At 46.6% G+C, this 15,066-nt stretch overlaps 1 pseudogene; it reads left to right on the plus strand.

Annotated features, from left to right (window-relative positions):
* The first annotated feature begins 1,944 nt into the window (after positions 1 to 1,944).
* Positions 1,945 to 5,735, plus strand: LOC110324087 (annotated as a pseudogene).
* Positions 5,736 to 15,066: the final 9,331 nt, after the last annotated feature.

The raw sequence follows: 15,066 nt of genomic DNA on the forward strand, positions 1-15,066 counted from the left end.
TGCTCCTCCTTTATGCCTGAACATAAAGGTGAGACAAATTTGGGGTTGACTGTTTTGTGGGTGTGTTGATTTGCCACTCCTTTCATTGCAAGTTATACCTGGCTACAAGAGATGGCTACTTCAATATCCATATCTCCCAGTGCTATATGTTGCTTCTTATCCCTAGAAGCAAAATGGCAGAAAAGAAAACTAACTTTGTATAATAACAGAACAGAGAGATTTGAGCTGATTCAGGATTTCTGAATGGAAGGGAGCTAGGACCCTTGTGTAATGGAGCTGATGTTTGTGGGAATGATAGGATGCTTCGTGGCAAACAGGAATGTGCCACACATAGTCTTTTTTTTTTTTTTTTTTGGAACTTAGAGACCACTTTCACACTTTGTTTAACCATATAAAATTCTTCTTGTTAGGACCAGCACTTCCATTTTGAAGTCACCAACTTTGGACCTAGCATGTGACTTCTGGGTCTATCACCCTACAGTTGACAAAAATCCACAGCTCTCATCCTAAGATATACTTCATTCTGGAGCCAGTATCAGTGACAATGATCAGAAAACACAGATTTCTGTTACTGAAATTTCATGTTCCAAAAGGGAAGCAGTTTCATAAAAACTATAGCTTTACAAAAGGAAGAAAGTCACAGATGAAGGCAAGCTTAAGAGGCATGGGTGGATACCTGAGAGAGGCAGCTGCATCAGCATGGTGGAAGCTTCTCTCTAGGCTCAAGATGTCATCTCCTGCCACGCTTAGCTCTTAGATTGCAGCTAGTTGCTGAAACTCCTGTCTCCTGTGCAGACATGTCACTGCCCTGGGGACAGGAGGCAAAGCTCAAACACTTTTATCCCCTGCTCTCCATTTTCCTACACTCTTCCAGTCTCCTCTCCCTCCATCTTCCCCTTGGCTCCCTCATCCTATCCCCTCCTCCTCCCATCGCCACACCTCTCTCCCTTCCACTGCTTGTGGACGTTGTACATCGTGGTGCGCACTAGGCTCCGCACCACGATGTACAACGTCCACAAGCAGTCTCTCTCCCTCTCCCTCTCCCTCTCCCTCTCCCTCTCCCTCTCCCTCTCCCTCTCCCTCTCCCTCTCCCTCTCCCTCTCCCTCCCATTCCTATGGCATCTGCATTTCCTCTGATCTCACCTGCACTGTGGACAGAGGTTGAAGAGGAGCAGATGGGTTTAGCAAAATCACAAGCCATCAGGTGTAATACTCTAGGGTGCCTGTGGCCTCCACTCCAGTTCTGTATAGAGGAGATGACCCTTTGGATATTTTTCATGCCCACTCCCATGTTGATGATAACACAGATACTATTGCTAATTATATAACCTGGGCCCCTCAATAGCTCACCCAGAAAGGTCTACCCATCTTCGTGCTACCACACAGACATCCTCAAAGTCAGAATAAAATCTGGTCCGGGTATGGGAGATTCAGATTTCACTCATTTTTCTTCCCACCAAAAAGGCTTTCAGGCCTGAGGTATCAACCATCATGTGGTACCTTAGCAGGAGTGAAAATTTTTTCACCTATTGGTCCTTCTAATTAGTATCTGTTCTCAGAGTCCCAAGGCTCTGGCATTGACCCAGATATCACAGTGCTTCCTCTCAATTGACCCCCTCACTCCCAGAAACATGCTCTGGACTCAGATCAGTGCCATGAGATTTATTAGGTCACCTGGGGGTTGTGGTGAGTCCTGTCCTATCTAACTAGCCCCAGAATCTGTCCCTGAGTCCTTACTAGAGGTTGGCGATGAGATGAGATGTTGGGGCACAATTGCAAAGGAAGATGCTTCCTGCCTCCTAGTGAGTTCTTATGTGAATCCAGAAAAGAAGAGGAGACATGAAGATAACACAGGCTGATGCTCAGCCCCACATTCTTCTCTTCTTTTCACTGTGACCCTGGCAGTCTCTTCATTTCTCTGGATAATGGTTCTCTATTAGGAAAATGACTACACCAACAGCAGGTCCTCCACTGGTAAAGGAAGCAGGACACATGCTACTGCCATTAAAGAGGTCAGAGCATCTCCCATGATGGTCACAAAGGCAACAACATGCAGCATAGAAGGGACACAATGGAGGCCAGATGGGAGGACTAGGAGATGGTGAGGGCAAAATCTGCTCTCAGTCTTAAAGGGTCTTTTCTTTCACACAGGAGAAGAGAGTAAAGGCTGGGATCTGCCCTGCTCTCAGATGACAGGTTCAGAGGGGACACAAAGTCCAGAAAGGCCAAGACAATGTAATAGAAGTGAAAAGTTTAACACTGTCCTCCAGCAACACTGACTTTGCCTTCGGCCTCTACAAGGAGCTGGTTTTGAAGAATCCAGATAAAAATATTGTCTTCTCCCATTCAGCATCTTCACTTGGCCCTCCTGTCCCTGGGAGCAAAGAGCAACACCCTGAAGGAAATTCTAGAAGGTCTGAAGTTCAATCTCACAGAGACCCCTGAGGAAGACATCCACCAGGGCTTTAGGTAACTGCTCTACCTTCTCAGTCAGTCAGGGGACCAGGTACAGATCAGCACAGGCAGTGCCCTGTTTGTTGAAAAGCACCTGCAGATCCTGGCAGAGTTCCAGGAGAAGGCAAGGGCTCTGTACCAGGCTGAGGCCTTCACAGCTGACTTCCAGCATCCTCGTGAGGCCACAAAGCGCATCAATGACTATGTGAGCAATCAGACCCAGGGGATGATCAAGGAACTGGTCTCAGACCTGTATGAGAGGACATCCATGGTGATGGTGAATTATCTCCTCTTTAGAGGGGTGAGTGGTCACTTCCTGGGGAGTGGGGGGAGAGGATTTTGGATGCATAACAGGTATCCTTACACTGACCATGGAAAGAAAATGTTCACAGTCTTCGAAACATGAATAACTGCTGTCCTTATACTGACCATTTTAAAGGTGATTGAAGCTTTAGAGATATGGTTGCACCTGGGAGCATCATCAAAGACCTAAGTAAGGAAGTACTCAGTTTCTTGCTATTTTCCAATCCCTTCTAGACATGCTTCCCCCTAAGGACAACAGGATCCCAATCTCCATCCAGGCTCCAGGCTCACCATTTGCACTCTCATCTCTTGCTTACACACCTGGTTCTCAGGAGCTCAATTCTCCAGGCTGAGGGTTAGAGGTTGTTCTTTGCAAACCAAGCCTGCGAATCTCTTCCCATTACATTTCTGCATCTCCCAAGGTTTTTTTTTTCCAATGCGGATTATAAAACCACGAAAGGACACTGTGCTGTTAAAGGTGGATTGACAGCTGTCATAATTCACGAGTTAGGGCAGTATGTGGTGGAGGTGTGGTCTCTGTGCTACTTTTACAATCTGATGATTTGCTCCACATTTAGGCAAATGGAAGATGCCCTTTGACCCCCGGGACACATTTAAGTCTGAGTTCTACTTGGATGAGAAGAGGTCTATGAAGGTGCCCATGATGAAAGTTGAGGAACTGACCAACCCTACTTCCAGGATATAGAGCTGTCCTGCTCTGTGGTGGCGCTGAAGTACACAGGAAATGCCAGCATCCTCCCTGACCAGGACAGGATGCAGCAGGTGGAAGCCAACTTGCAACCAGAGAACCTGAGGAAGTGAAAGGACTCTCTGAGGCCCAGGTGCATGTCCTTAGGACCCAGAACTGTCATTGATCCCTGTACTGCAGTTGTCCTGATGGCCAGTGTCCCTGTACCTCAGAGTCTCACTTATATCCAGTGTAATGGTTAAAGTGTCAGATGGGAACAGGTGAAGTTGAGTTGAACTCCCCTCTGCTTTCTCAGTAGTTTGAAGTCTATTTTGACTTTGTCTTTTGTTTTCCACAATATGAGACCAACTCACACAGAGAGCAGAGGTTTCCTCCCTCTCTTACAGGCTGTAAATTACATGGAGTCTTGAGTGAGTCAAGACTTGTAAGGCAGAGAGGATTGTGTATTAACAGGAGATGAGCTCTGAGACTCAGCTGTGCCCCGTGGAGCCGTCTCATCCCCCTCATCACTCATTCATTCACCATTCAAAGAATGGTGACTTGAAGACCTACTGTGTGTGAAGCTCTGTCTAAGATCTTCAGAGTCTATCTGAGATTAAAGTCCAAAAATTCTTATCCTTCTAGGCTTTGTTGTAGTTGAGGAAGGGAAAGTGTGGGGATGCTAATACAGTGAATCTTTATTTCATTCCTCACTGGTGAGATGTGGTGAGATGAGAGGGGGAGTGTCAGAGGTAAGGAGAGCTGGAGTCTGATGCACTGGATCTAGGAGGAAGCACTCTCAGTCAAGGAACAGCTAGGGCCAAGTCACGTTTCCTGTCTACTGTTCACATTCTCAGGCAATGGTGGTTAATTATTGTACTAGGAATAGCAAAGCCAAGTTGTGTAGGCATGAGTGGAAAGAGGTCTTCAGTATAGGGAGATGGCTGTCTGCAGGGAGGAGCCCCAGCTACATGGTGGATTGAAGGAGCCAATGAGTCCAGGGACTCTTTGTTTCTTTTTCATTCTCAGTTTGATAGGTGAGCTCCACCTCTCCTAGTTCTCCATCTCCACTGACTACAACCTGGAAGACATCCTTCCACAGCTTGGCATCAGGGAAGTCTTCTACACAGGTTGACCTGCCTGAGATTACAGGAACCAAGAGCCCGAGAGTCTCTCACATAAGACAAGAAACACTTGGTGGTTCAGCTTGGTCATGAATGTGTATGGTTAAGGCCATGTGAGCATGTGGGATTGGCACATCTGGGAGAACAACTGTACATCTGTTTGCCTCATGCTGGGGAGAGCTAACTCCTGCTGAGAGCTTACACCCAGCCCCTACTTTCCCCCTTGGACTGAACCTCACCAAGGAACCCATGGTGAGGAAGTGCCTACACTTGGTGTTAGATCACATGGGTACCACCTGTGCAGCACTGCAGGTGCCACCCACAATCCACTGCAGGCACAAAGCACGCCCAGCCTCAACTTCTTCACTGCAGCAGTGGGTCAGTAAGTCTTCTCTAGCACATAGAATAGCAGCAGTAAAGACAATACCAAGGGATTTGTGCCAGTTGTGCTGAAAACCCTAGGAATAAGAAAGAAGATACCTTAGACCCTCACACTACATTCCTAGGTGCACAGCATGGTGGTGCCCAATGTTCTATCCAGCTCTAAGTCAGAGTTGTGGGTTCAGCTCACTACCAGCAGAGCATATGATTCTGGGAATGTGAAGCTGTGCCCTATTCATTACTGATGTATATCTCAAGGATGGTGGAGCAGGAGGGATGTTGAATCCTGCACTGTCTGCCAGCACACTGCCTGTTCCCTGTGGGGCTGTTGGGAGGCTGCCTGTGGGGAAACGCCTGCCATTGCCCACTCCAGTCTTCCTGTTGTAGTGGGTTTGAGGGAAGCACTGTTTAAAACACCGAGCAGTCCCAGGGCATACCTCATTTCACACCCTGAGCAGTTACTCAGGAAATCCAAGGGTAGAGCTCATGGTAGAATCAAAGTCCCCAGCAGATGAGGTCAATACCCTCATCTGTTCCAGATCCCTCTCCTGCCCTCCCTGGTCTCCACTGAGTGATGTGTTTCCCCACAGGTGGTCCACAAGGCTGTGCTGGATGTGGCTGAGTCAGGCACAGAAGCAGCTGCTGCCACCGGATTCAAAATAATCCCATTGTATGCAAAATTCTACTTTATGACAACAAATTTCAACGAGCCATTCCTGATAATTATCTCTGGAACAAATACTCATATTGCCTTCTTTATGGCCAAAGTTACAAATCTCAGGTGAGACTAGAACTTCCCAAATGAGAAGGGTGCTTCTTCCCAAGAGCTGGGAATCGAGCTTGTGTGTAGGTCTGTTTGCACATGCTGGCTTCTATGCTCTGCTTGGCTGAGGCATGCCTGACTAGACAGTGACACTGACTAAATCTGTGAATCCCTCATGCAGAGAAGGTTGTGGCTGCTCAGTGTCAGACTTCCAGTCATTCTGCTTGCACTAACTCTGGTTCCTGACTGTGGAATCTGTCCTCCCATCTCCCCGCTCTCTCCCTTGTATCTGCCTCTACCCCAAAGCCTGGAAGCTGGCATGTAGGCTCATTCCCAAGTTAGGCTCCAGTTATGTTTGCCTTCAGCTTCTGCAACATCCTTGGGACTATGCAAGCTTACAGGCCAAACCATGTGAACTAAAAAGGAAATCTGCTGCCCTGTGTCTAATTGCAACATTTGGGACCACTTGGTGACCAGTTCGACCTCACCATTTCCCTCTGGAAAATATTGCTGCCCACTGCCCCTTGCAGATAATACAGTCTCTGCCCACATCTGGCTCAGGTGGAGCCCTCACCTCTGCAGCTGCATGGGGCCTGTGGGTCAGAGCATCTCCTCTCCCCCTAGCATTCCTACTCAGGGCAGAGAAGTAGCCTTACCCTATGTTCCCAGCTGACCAACCTCACAGGACAGATGGACACCTCCACCTTCATCACCCAAAATTAAGGGCAGGAGCAAAGGATGAATAAACATGTAACTGCATTGAATGTGACAATGTTCACTCAAGTCCTGTTGGCCTCTGATGACAAAAAGCACATAGAGGTTGTCACACTCTGTTACTCCTGTGATGCTCCTCTGTGCTACATGCTGTCATCAGTTCCTTTATGGATGAGGAAACTGGCACAGAGCGTCCTCATTTCCCTATGACACCCAGCTAGAAATGATGCTTCAGAGACAAACTTCTCCAGGCCAGCTCATGAGCTGTCACAGTGGTGGTGGCAGGTGGATGATGAAACAAGACTCCAGGCGCTTCACAGAGGACACCCCCAAAAAGACCTGGGATTAGGAGGTGAGCTCTGTGGTGAGGTCAGAGGGGGATGGCAAGGTTGTCAGAAGACCAGGAAAGGGTATTTCGAGTGGGGCAAAGAGCACAGGAGGCATTTCTTAGAATCTGAGAGTTCAGTTTAGGAAAAGGGCATGACAGTCACTAGATGGCAAAGAGCCTGTCCCTGTGAGATCCTCCAATGTCTCAGAGACATGGAGAGCTTTGCAAGGGTAAATCACTGCTCCTGTCTTGGACATGTAGCCATGAGTGGCTACACTGCAGAGAAATGAGCAAAGAGGTGGGGAATGTCACTGAGGCCAGTTTCAGGAAACATCAGGGCATATCTGGAGAGAATAGTGGGTGATCCAGCTCAAGGGGTAAGCCAGATTAATAGGCAGAGAAGGAGAAGAGGCCAAGGTGCATCTGTGTGGAGGGTTGGGTCTCCATGAAGAATGCAGTGAACCTGGAAACACAGCCAGAGGCCTGAGGCAGACTTTCTGTCCGTGTCCATTCAGAATGAGACACACTTGAGCCTCAAGGCTTCTGAGAACACACAGTGACAGGTGGACCTGTGGTCAGCAGAGAATCAGACACACAGGATTCCCTGCACAATGAGCACTGAGATACCACACATAGGACCATGGAACAATAGAAGAAGGGACCCATCTATTGACAATTTGCTTAACTGTCAGTCAAGGCCCTGAGGTGGATACCACATGCACTCCATGAGAAATGACATGACCCCTCTGTATCCATCCATCCATTTGGGCCTCTAAGCAGGTATCTAGGGAGACTGGGGTTGAATAAATCTCATGCGGCCCACGAGATGGCTCTGGAACCTGTGGCCAAAGTATGAGTCCATCTCTTAAGTGAATACAGAACCATCATTTACTTCTCCTCATTCCTTGGGATCTGGAATTTTGCATGCCTCTTGGCAACTGTACTGGGTGGTTTTGTGTGCCAACTTGACACAGACTAGAGTTATCACAAAGAAAGTAGATTCAGTTGAGGAAAAGCATTCATGAGATCCAGCTATAAGACATTTTCTCAGTTAGTGATCAAGAGTGGAAGGGCCCATTGTGGGTGGTGCCACCCCTGGGCTAGTAGTCTAGTCTTGGGTTCTACAAGAAAGCAAGCTGAGCAGGCCAGGGGAAGCAAGTCAGTACGAAACATCCTTCCATGGCCTCTGCATCAGCTCCTGCTTCCTAACCTGCTTGAGTTCCAGTACTGCCTTCCTTTAGTAATGAACAGCAGTGTAGAAATGTAAGCTGAATAAACCCTTTCCTCCCCAACTTGCTTCTTGGTCATGATGTTTGAGCATGAATAGAAACCAAACATTGTCTTACTGAAGAAGCCTCTAAAGGGGGAGATCCAGTGTGCAGTAGAGGTGACAGACTGTGGAGGGGAAAGATAGGAGCCTGCAAACATTGCTGTTCTCTGTGGTTCAATGCCTGAGAACTTCCTGCATGGCTCAGTGGTTTCTACATGCTGAGCATGCATTTCTTAAAACATAACAATGAGAAGCATCTGAGAGGGTCCCAAGAACACCAAGTGTCCTTCCTTCCTTGCTTCTGCCAATGACACACTAGGTCTAATGAAACTTGGACACATAGTCAGCTTGAGGTTTTAACCCAACTACCTGACAGAAGTATTTGCCAAGGTCTCATCAATGATTAGAGAATGTCTGCCATGCCATGGGCTAAAGAGTAATAGTGCTGACAATAGTTAGAATAACCATCAACATCCTGGCTGCCACTCTCACACTACCCCAAGCCCCCGCAGCTACATCATAGAAACTGATTCAAAATTCAATCATATAAAGAGCATACAGGTGATATGGGGTTGGCCCAGCTTTGCAAGGCTAGAATTCCAAGCCTTCCTTACAGCAGTGGGAATGGAGAATGGCGCAGCATCTTGGGAGAGGTTGATGCACCGATTGTGCTGTAGGCAGGTACTCAGAGGAACAGGAAGCAAGGACATGGCAGGCACTGCAGCCAGTGTCCACCGTGCTTCTTCATAGTTGGCAAAGGGCTTGTGACTCAAGGGTCCCCCCAACACATGCATGGATGAGCAGAGCTTGCTCAGGCCACACACTATTACTGCATTAGACAAACAAGGGAGGTGTCATTTCCTGCTGCCCTGTGTGAGCCTGCCTATATGCTCACAGGGAAAGAAACCAGACACAGTAGGGCCTGTCATGTATCCTATAGAGATGCAATGTCCAGAACAGGGGAATTCATGAATATAAAGGGTATTCTAATGGTTGTGTGGAGCTATGAGGAAGGAAGGGTGGGATGACTCATCAATGGATGTGAAGTATGTTCGTCAGTGACTAACATAGCTTGAAACTACACACTGGAAATCTGGCCCAGGCAGGAATGAAATGTGAGCCCTGAAGGAAGGTTCTCTGAAGAGGGGGTTCTCGGAGGGGAAACCAGGAGAGGGGATAACATTTGAAATGTAAATAAAGAAAATATTAATGGAAAATAAAGGATGTGAAAGGGCTGGGCAGCAGAGGAAAGGCCCAGCTCCTGGATGTGAAGTTGTGTGTGTGTTGTTGGGACAAGGGAACAATAATACAACATGATAGAGGGATCAAACACCAGGCTCCACTACAGCCTTTGGCAGTAGGGAGCAGAGCTCCTCTCTGTCACCCCAAGGCCTGCTGAGGAGGACTTGGCCAGCTGTGGTTCCTCCTTGCCTCTTCCCTGACTTTGCCCTTTCACTCTGAGGAGAAATAGAAGCAGGTTTAGTGTCACCTTATCCACTCCTCTTTCTGAGGCCAAGGAGGAAATATCTGACAGTGAGTTTAAGGTCAGTAGGACAACCTAGTGAGGTGCTGTGTCAAAATAAAAAAAAAAAGAGGGCTGTGCTTATGGACATACACATACACATTCACAAACACATGAACACACATTATACACCTGCTCAAAAATGACTCAGTAATAGGGAATTTTCTAAATATATGTCACACTCTGAGTTCAAACATATATACTTATATATATATATATATATATATATATATATATATGCTTTTATTTTACATGTATATATATATATATGTCTATGTACATGTGTATATTTATTTGCATATATATGCAGACACACATATACATGTGTGAATATGTATACATGAGTGTGTCTATATAAACATACAAACATCTGAGTGTGTGTGTGTGTGTGTGTGTGTCCAATATGTTGAAAATGGACAAATATGTTGCCATGTGTAATGGTGTTCAGGTACTTTTTGTCCTGCACAGTTTTGGTTGGAACAAGGGGCATTTGGCCTTAAACTTGAGACATCCGGTTGCAGACCATAAACAAGGAAATATATGACTGTCATAGTCAACACACATGATTCCCAGGGAAATGAGTGAGGCTGCTGGAACTCAGGTAGACTGCCTAGGGCTGCTGGCAGAAAGAACAGGAAGAACAGGACACCTGTCTCTCACATTTCTCTCAGCACTTAGTCAGCAAGGTCACTTTTACTCCATCCCTGGCCCCAAGCCAGCTGAGGAAGGTCCAGGGATGCAGTTGCTAAGGTTTATCATTTTCTTTAAAGTACAAACTCATGTTTCTGCATCGCAAAGTCAGGTCCTACTGACTGGTATTCCCCATTATTACATTCATAAGTAACCCACCATCATAGTGTTAAAAGCACCAGAACCCACAGGATGAGCAGGTAGCACATGTTTTAACAGCCATGGAGCTCCCTAAACACAAGGCATGTCAGTCCCAGGAATGAGCAGCAGGTGTCCAGTATGTGCTGTGCAGAAGGGGAAACCAGAAGAGGGTGGCTTTCTGCATTTTCTAGTGGCTTGGGATGTGTGTGTCACTAAATGTGACTTTCATGACATCCTGGAGTAGAGAGGAGGCAGGAGGGGAAACTGAGGCTCGAGAGTGTATTAAGCAGCAAATAAGAGATTATTTTGACCCTCACCCTGAACAGTAACCCTGTTCCAAAAGTGCCCTGTTCCCCAGCTGTCATCTGAAATGGCAGAGCAGCGCTGCTGTCCTCTGCATATTTGTGCTGGGGACTCTGAGACATGTGCAGCCTCCATTCAACCTCTGTACAAACAGAAGTCCAGCTTCCCATTGCCTCCCTGCGGACAAACCTCTGGGTCAGGGACATGCTGACCTACTGAGTGTTTTTAGACAACATTCACTTTAATGGAATGTGGATTCATGGATGACCAGCTAGCTGCTTAGGACACAGTTCATCCTAACTCACACTTGTGTACACACACACACACACACACACACACACACACACTATTCCAAAACTACCCATGTTCTCCAGCAGCACACCAAAGGGAGTGGAAGGAGGAAACAGTGATGCAGGCTCACCCCTGCTATAAACCAGGAGCACATGCCCACATCCTCTGAAACCCCTCTCCTTTCCCTTCCTCTACACTCCTCAGCAGAGAAGATTCTCCTCAGGGCAGCCTGCTGGAGCTCCTGCATGTTTCTGTTCTCTTCTCTCAAGGTACTTGCATTTGCATTAACCTCTCAGAGTTCTCATCATCCCTCTGCCACCTCCAACACAAGAACAGTATCAGGGCAGCTGTCTGTCAAGATGCTCCCAGGAAGATGCAGGCTACTATGCCGCCTGCCCTGATTGTTTAGGATCCATTTTAGGAGGGGCTCAGTGCAAAACTAAGCAGCTTGTCACTAATCTTCAGTGCAGGTTCAGCTCAAGCCCAGAGATTTGGGGACCATGGAGAATACATTGTCCACAATGAACCCTCACCAAGCCATAGTGAAATAAGGGAAATGAGGACTGGATAGGAATCTGGACTTCATATGGTCTGCCATCAGCCAGACAATATAGCAGATACCACACCATCACAATCTCCATTTGTCTGTCTCTACCTCCTAGAGCCAAGACTCAAGGCCAGCAGCTATGGCCCATCACCTATCCTCTGCATACAGGTCAGATCTGGATGCAGAGCAGTAATGAATGAATGCAGGCATGAATGTGTGAATCAATTCAGAAACCTGTTTATGAAGAACTTATGAATGTTAATGTAGTGAGAATGAAGATTCAGTCTTATTAGCAAGCCAGGACAATCACTAGGGCAATGGTCATACACAGATGGGTACAGACTGGTCCCTTTAATGGAGGAGGTCCTGAGGACAAGAGGCTTCCCAGCAAACTGAGATTCTAAGAAGTCTGAGCTTCTCTTGGCTCCAACTACACAACTATGTACTGGACTCCAGAAAGGCCCAAACTGCCCAAGATCACTTGGAAGAATGGCATCAGGTAGTATTTTAGCATGATGACAAATTCTGGCAAGAAGTAACCCCAACACAGAGGAACCACAACTGCAGGGGAATTAGTTTATGATAGTGGGAGATGGAGATAAGTCAGGGAAGTTCCTGTGATCTGAGGCAGGGGCATGGATCTCCAGGATGTGATTCTCAAACCTGGGTACATGAACCAGCTGGGACATCCGTATCCTCGTGATGTCAAATGTGGGACATAAGCAGTGCATGAGGCAGGAGAGTACCTCCCAGTGCAGTTACCTTCTCCCTGGGAAAGCTTGACCAACACAATACAGCATTCCAGAAGCGTGTAGGAAAACAACCAGGGAGACAGCAAGAGCAGAAGGGAGGCAGCTCCACGTGAGCTGAGAGTTCAAGGGAATGAGCAACTGAGCTGTACCAATGGACACAGAACTGGGCTCTCAGAAGCTGAGAGAAAGAGCCAAGGGTGTGAGGCAGAATACATAGTAAGTTAGAACAACAGGAATGAGGGGACAGATGGTTCCAGAAGGTTGCCAAGAAACATCATGCAATGTAGAACGTGGAATGCCTCTGGCACATGATAGGCCCACAACATGTCTCAATGTGTGTGAAGGAATCACATGGATCTTTTCAGAGCAGTCTAAAGACTCAGTAAGTGGAGCCAAAGACAAGTTCAGGCTTTAATAAAGTAGACCCCACGCTCTTGTGTAGCCTTGCTCGGAATGATTCAGGGGGAACGTTAAAGACTTGGTTAGTGACCATGGAGGGAGATCCTGTAGATCAAAGCTGAAAAGAGAGGAGGCCAAAAACTCCATGTTCTGAAGGGCTTGGGGAGGATGTTAGATTGTTGCCAGGTAGATCTGGTAAATATGGCATGGGGCACAGTGGGTGGGGCCAAAAATGGAGGCCAAAGAAAGCCTGAGCATGGGTCTCTGATCACGTGCTGGCACCTTGGCAGCACTTGACAAGATCAGTGAGAATCTGATACCCAAATATGGCATTTCCTGCCTGTTGCTGAGACATATCGCAGTCCAAAAGAAGGTGGTGAGTGTAAATGGCATTTCTAGTTCTGAGGTGGGAAAGAGACTTCAGGAGACAAGGAAGTGGAGTGGCAGAGTCCAGTGTGGAATGGGAAGAGCCCAGGACTGAGCAAGTGAGAGAGACAGAGCAAGCAGAAGAAAGACAACCTTGAAAAGATGGCAGAAGGGAACTTCAGAGGAAGGAGGAAATAAGAGACTTGGGAAAGAGGCTGGAGGAATCCCAGGAAGAGGAGGAGTTCATTAGCATAGGAACTGAGACAGGAAAGGATGCTATAAGTGCTTTAGGGGCAGAGTCTCAGTCTGGGGGTGTTTCCATGAAGAGAGAATCCTCAGAAAGATGCTCAGCATCCCTGGGCCCAACCATACCTCAGAAAGGCAGCTGCACCAACATAGGGAAACCTTCTCTCTAGGCTCAAGATGTCATCTGACGCCATTGTGAAGAGCGGGTTTGGTCACGGCCCCAAGATGGCACCCGGGACTGCCGCCAAGTCTAACGGCTATCAACTGACTTCCTCATATCCCTCAAGATAGCCACGTCCATTAAACTGCACTGCACAGATGCACCACGACGAAAGATCAGATGATGTGACGAATGTAGACCTGTGCCAATGAACTGTGCCTATGTGGAATAGGGTGATGGGGAGTGGACTAGAGGGTATAAAAGGGAGGTCGGGGGATCTTTTTAGTGCACATAGTTATGTTCCTGAATAAACAGCTTTGAGAAGGACATCAGTTTTGTCACTTCTTTTCTGCTAGTCGGAGAGGGTAGCGACAAATGGTGGCCCGTACAGGGAAGTGACAAGTCCAGAACTCTCAGCAGTCAGGGTAGCCGGCTGGAAAGCTCCCAGGTAAGTGGGACAGTTCAAGTTCTCGGTTAGAGACTATGAAGTTCTTGGTTAGAGACTATGAAGTTCTCGGATTAGGGACTATTGAGGTTCTCAGAGTGAGACAATTAAAGTTAAGAGCAAATTTTAAAAACTTGGGAGTTGTGGTTTTTCAGTTTGTGTACACTCACCCCCAAATTGTAGTCTTTCAAGTCATGTGCATTGCACATTGGACAAGTCAGGGAAATTATTAACAAATAAGCATTTTGTGTGTATTTAGTGGTTGCTTTGTATTGATAGAAAAGCTTTGAGGTGTGATTAAATCGTAAACTCTGATTCTATTTGGGAGAAACAGGAAAAAAGGTGCACTTAATCTCTAGCTAAAACAGCATAATTTTTCAACTTTTACCCTTAAATTATAATGTCAAGATGTTTAGACATACTGTATCTTGTGTTTGTGTACCCCCTCCCCAGTATTATGGTTTATTCTTTAATGCCTTTTAATTTGGATATAATAGCTTGTACTTTAGATTTTGGTTGCCATCTTGCCAAAATAAGTATTACTGTTTTTCAAGCTTGATCCCCTTCACCAATTGTCTTATTTAAAGAGAAAGTTAAACTCATACTTCTGAGTCAGAGCCTGTATTTTGGTGTAAGACTTGGCATATTTTTATAAAAGTTTTTGAATTGTATTCTGAATCTTTTAATTTAATTTCAGATCGTCAGTATGTGGTTAATCCGTTAGCAATGCTGGAAGTGGTAGGGAAGGTGAATTTTCGATCCTCTATAGGGGATTTGTTAAATAAATTGCAATCCTTAATTTTAAATAGAAGTTCTCCATTTTTTGTCCAACACATTCAAGCTCATACAGGTTTGCCTGGCCCTTTAGCAGAGGGCAATGATTTGGTTGANAAAGCTGCCAGAGCTGCTTCTGCCTTTTTGATTCAAACACCTGTAGAACTGGCTTGTGAATTTCATTCACAGTTCCATGTGAATTCTAAAACACTTTCTTCTCGATTTCATATTACTAGNGCAGAGGCAAGGGATATTGTTACGGCTTGCAAAGCCTGTGCCCTCCTATTGCCTCAGGCGAGTGTGAGAGTAAACCCTCACAGCCTGCTTCCCCTCCACATTTGGCAAATGGATGTGACTCATTTTTCAGAATTTGGTAAACTGCAATTTGTTCATGTTTCTGTAGAT

The sequence above is a fragment of the Mus pahari genome, chromosome 7 (assembly GCF_900095145.1).
Source record: "Mus pahari chromosome 7, PAHARI_EIJ_v1.1, whole genome shotgun sequence".
Lineage (NCBI taxonomy): Eukaryota > Metazoa > Chordata > Mammalia > Rodentia > Muridae > Mus > Mus pahari.